Source organism: Bombina bombina, chromosome 7 (genome assembly GCF_027579735.1).
Source record: "Bombina bombina isolate aBomBom1 chromosome 7, aBomBom1.pri, whole genome shotgun sequence".
NCBI lineage: Eukaryota > Metazoa > Chordata > Amphibia > Anura > Bombinatoridae > Bombina > Bombina bombina.
The window spans coordinates 345,460,123-345,464,033 of NC_069505.1; the positions used below are offsets into that span (position 1 = coordinate 345,460,123).

Genomic DNA, 3,911 nt, shown 5'->3' on the forward strand with positions numbered 1-3,911 from the left:
CATTTCTTCTCTTTTTGTTTACCTGCAGTTGGACACCAGCTGAAGTATAACTGTTTATACAGCACTTTGTGAGATGAGGAAATTGTGACATAAAAATATCTTCCTTTTTTTTACATAGAAATGTTCAGGTGATATTTTCCTGGCAGCTTTTTTACAGTTATACTGCATCACTTAGCATATGAGTATTATGTCCCTTTAAGTTTGTTTTCATATTGCTCATTTATTAACACATTGCTATAGGTATCAATATGCCTGACGAAATGGCATGTTATGCCGAGAAATGCGTTTGCAGTGTTAAGGGATACTAGAATGCCCCTATTCCACTTTTTTATATTTTTGTTTTTTAATTGGTTTTTAATAAATCACTACATTTTTATGAAAAACTATTTCGAGTGGATATATCTTACCTACTATTTACCTGCATTCACTGTTAGCATCATTCTAATACCTCTGCATTTGAACATTGCTTATTGGGAGATCCCTCTTTGGGGTGAGCTGACACACCCTATCCTCAAATCTGCCAGCCTGCTTCTACTAGCACATGAGTGTGCGTTGGTTAACATGGTGAGTACCCATTTGGCTTTTTACAAAGTTGATGCAACTGTACTCTGAGTGACCTGCACATATAGTGCCTTCTTTGTCTATACTTTATCCCTTTACTGCACAAGCATAGGGAAATCCTAGTTGTGGGTGAGCTGTTACACCTACAGCCTGCACCTACCAGACATTGGTGTGCTCCACGAATATGTACCCACTTGGCTCTTATCATATTGTGTTTTTACACACACCTGATGATATTACACATGAGGCGCCCCTCTATTTTCTCTCAATCTTGACTATAGGTATCAGTGCTTTATCCCTTTGACAACCGACTTGGCCCTTTTACAGTGACCAGAGCAATTAAACCTTATGAATGCAGATTTCATCATACTAGAAACCCATGACTAGAGGGAGGTGGGAAATACCTAAATTCTATGATTATGAAATGTATTTAGTATTTAAAATAAAAGAAAACCAATTTTTTTCTTCCTGATTCTACGCATTAATATTTTAAACAACTTTATATTATCTAATTTATTATGTTCTCTTTGTATCTTTTGTTGAAAAGTATAACTAAATAGACTCAGAAGCAACAGGTTGGGTTGGATACCCCCTGATCATTGAAAGGTGGAATGCATAAGCAAGCCGCATCGCTTGCATTGCGTTGGTGGTATAGTGGTGAGCATAGCTGCCTTCCAAGCAGTTGACCCGGGTTTCGATTCCCGGCCAACGCATCTCAGTCTGTTTTTATATAATAGTTTAAACTGTTAGTTCAAAAAGCGTTGTCTCTCCCTCCAGATACCACCCGGTCATTTGAACGGTGCAACACATAAGCAAGCCGCATCGCTTGCATTGCGTTGGTGGTATAGTGGTGAGCATAGCTGCCTTCCAAGCAGTTGACCCGGGTTCGATTCCCGGCCAACGCATCTCAGTCTGTTTTTATATAATAGTTTAAACTGTTAGTTCAAAAAGCGTTGTCTCTCCCTCCAGATACCACCCGGTCATTTGAACGGTGCAACACATAAGCAAGCCGCATCGCTTGCATTGCGTTGGTGGTATAGTGGTGAGCATAGCTGCCTTCCAAGCAGTTGACCCGGGTTCGATTCCCGGCCAACGCATCTCAGTCTGTTTTTATATAATAGTTTAAACTGTTAGTTCAAAAAGCGTTGTCTCTCCCTCCAGATACCACCCGGTCATTTGAACGGTGCAACACATAAGCAAGCCGCATCGTTTGCATTGCGTTGGTGGTATAGTGGTGAGCATAGCTGCCTTCCAAGCAGTTGACCCGGGTTCGATTCCCGGCCAACGCATCTCAGTCTGTTTTTATATAATAGTTTAAACTGTTAGTTCAAAAAGCGTTGTCTCTCCCTCCAGATACCACCCGGTCATTTGAACGGTGCAACACATAAGCAAGCCGCATCGTTTGCATTGCGTTGGTGGTATAGTGGTGAGCATAGCTGCCTTCCAAGCAGTTGACCCGGGTTCGATTCCCGGCCAACGCATCTCAGTCTGTTTTTATATAATAGTTTAAACTGTTAGTTCAAAAAGCGTTGTCTCTCCCTCCAGATACCACCCGGTCATTTGAACGGTGCAACACATAAGCAAGCCGCATCGTTTGCATTGCGTTGGTGGTATAGTGGTGAGCATAGCTGCCTTCCAAGCAGTTGACCCGGGTTCGATTCCCGGCCAACGCATCTCAGTCTGTTTTTATATAATAGTTTAAACTGTTAGTTCAAAAAGCGTTGTCTCTCCCTCCAGATACCACCCGGTCATTTGAACGGTGCAACACATAAGCAAGCCGCATCGTTTGCATTGCGTTGGTGGTATAGTGGTGAGCATAGCTGCCTTCCAAGCAGTTGACCCGGGTTCGATTCCCGGCCAACGCATCTCAGTCTGTTTTTATATAATAGTTTAAACTGTTAGTTCAAAAAGCGTTGTCTCTCCCTCCAAATACCACCCGGTCATTTGAACGGTGCAACACATAAGCAAGCCGCATCGTTTGCATTGCGTTGGTGGTATAGTGGTGAGCATAGCTGCCTTCCAAGCAGTTGACCCGGGTTCGATTCCCGGCCAACGCATCTCAGTCTGTTTTTATATAATAGTTTAAACTGTTAGTTCAAAAAGCGTTGTCTCTCCCTCCAGATACCACCCGGTCATTTGAACGGTGCAACACATAAGCAAGCCGCATCGTTTGCATTGCGTTGGTGGTATAGTGGTGAGCATAGCTGCCTTCCAAGCAGTTGACCCGGGTTCGATTCCCGGCCAACGCATCTCAGTCTGTTTTTATATAATAGTTTAAACTGTTAGTTCAAAAAGCGTTGTCTCTCCCTCCAAATACCACCCGGTCATTTGAACGGTGCAACACATAAGCAAGCCGCATCGTTTGCATTGCGTTGGTGGTATAGTGGTGAGCATAGCTGCCTTCCAAGCAGTTGACCCGGGTTCGATTCCCGGCCAACGCATCTCAGTCTGTTTTTATATAATAGTTTAAACTGTTAGTTCAAAAAGCGTTGTCTCTAGTGATGTCCTCGAACATTAGCTTGTTCACGTCTCGCAACAACGGGGTGAACAATATGCGATGTTCGATCCGCCCCCTATTCGTCATATTGAGTAAAATTTGACCCTGTATCTCACAGTCTGCAGACACATTCCAGCCAATCAGCAGCAGACCCTCCCTCCCAAGACCCTCCCAGCTCCTGGACAGCAGCCATTTTAGATTCATTTGGAAGCTGCTTTCTTAGGGAGAGGAGGGGACAGCGTAGCTGCTGCTTATTTATTAAGGAAATTGATAGCTAGGCTAGTGTATTCAGTGTGCACTACAGACCCTGAAGGACTCATCTGATCTCTGCTGTAAGGGACCAGCACCCCAAAAAGCCCTTTTCTTCTGTTAAGTGTGATCAGTCCACGGGTCATCATTACTTCTGGGATATTACTCCTCCCCAAACAGGAAGTGCAAGAGGATTCACCCAGCAGAGCTTGCATATAGCTCCTCCCCCTCTACGTCACTCCAGTCATTCTCTTGCACCCAACGACTAGATAGGATGTGTGAGAGGACTATGGTGATTATACTTAGTTTTAATCTTCAATCAAAAGTTTGTTATTTTAAAAATAGCACCGGAGTGTGTTATTATCTCTCTGGCAGGAGTTTGAAGAAGAATCTACCAGAGTTTTTGTTATGATTTTAGCCGGGAGTAGTTAAGAATCATAATGCTGTTTCTCGGGCCATCTGAGGAGAGGTAAACTTCAGACAGGGACAGCGGGCAGATGAATCTGCATAGAGGTATGTAGCAGTTTTTTATTTTCTGACCAATGGAATTGATGAGAAAATCCTGCCATACCGATATAATGTCAATGTATGTATACTTTACACT

General features: G+C 43.3%; 10 non-coding genes across 10 annotated transcripts; all 10 read left to right on the forward strand.

Moving 5' to 3' along the window:
- Positions 1 to 1,201: 1,201 nt before the first annotated feature.
- TRNAG-UCC (transfer RNA glycine (anticodon UCC)) lies at positions 1,202 to 1,274 on the forward strand. Its single transcript has one exon. It is a non-coding gene; the product is annotated as a tRNA-Gly (tRNA).
- Positions 1,275 to 1,394: 120 nt separating this feature from the next.
- TRNAG-UCC (transfer RNA glycine (anticodon UCC)) lies at positions 1,395 to 1,466 on the forward strand. Its single transcript has one exon. It is a non-coding gene; the product is annotated as a tRNA-Gly (tRNA).
- A 120-nt stretch (positions 1,467 to 1,586) lies between these two features.
- TRNAG-UCC (transfer RNA glycine (anticodon UCC)) lies at positions 1,587 to 1,658 on the forward strand. The gene has a single exon. It is a non-coding gene; the product is annotated as a tRNA-Gly (tRNA).
- Positions 1,659 to 1,778: 120 nt separating this feature from the next.
- TRNAG-UCC (transfer RNA glycine (anticodon UCC)) lies at positions 1,779 to 1,850 on the forward strand. Its single transcript has one exon. It is a non-coding gene; the product is annotated as a tRNA-Gly (tRNA).
- A 120-nt stretch (positions 1,851 to 1,970) lies between these two features.
- TRNAG-UCC (transfer RNA glycine (anticodon UCC)) lies at positions 1,971 to 2,042 on the forward strand. The gene has a single exon. It is a non-coding gene; the product is annotated as a tRNA-Gly (tRNA).
- Positions 2,043 to 2,162: 120 nt separating this feature from the next.
- Positions 2,163 to 2,234, forward strand: TRNAG-UCC (transfer RNA glycine (anticodon UCC)). The gene has a single exon. It is a non-coding gene; the product is annotated as a tRNA-Gly (tRNA).
- Positions 2,235 to 2,354: 120 nt separating this feature from the next.
- Positions 2,355 to 2,426, forward strand: TRNAG-UCC (transfer RNA glycine (anticodon UCC)). Its single transcript has one exon. It is a non-coding gene; the product is annotated as a tRNA-Gly (tRNA).
- A 120-nt stretch (positions 2,427 to 2,546) lies between these two features.
- On the forward strand, positions 2,547 to 2,618 carry TRNAG-UCC (transfer RNA glycine (anticodon UCC)). The gene has a single exon. It is a non-coding gene; the product is annotated as a tRNA-Gly (tRNA).
- A 120-nt stretch (positions 2,619 to 2,738) lies between these two features.
- Positions 2,739 to 2,810, forward strand: TRNAG-UCC (transfer RNA glycine (anticodon UCC)). Its single transcript has one exon. It is a non-coding gene; the product is annotated as a tRNA-Gly (tRNA).
- Positions 2,811 to 2,930: 120 nt separating this feature from the next.
- TRNAG-UCC (transfer RNA glycine (anticodon UCC)) lies at positions 2,931 to 3,002 on the forward strand. Its single transcript has one exon. It is a non-coding gene; the product is annotated as a tRNA-Gly (tRNA).
- Positions 3,003 to 3,911: the final 909 nt, after the last annotated feature.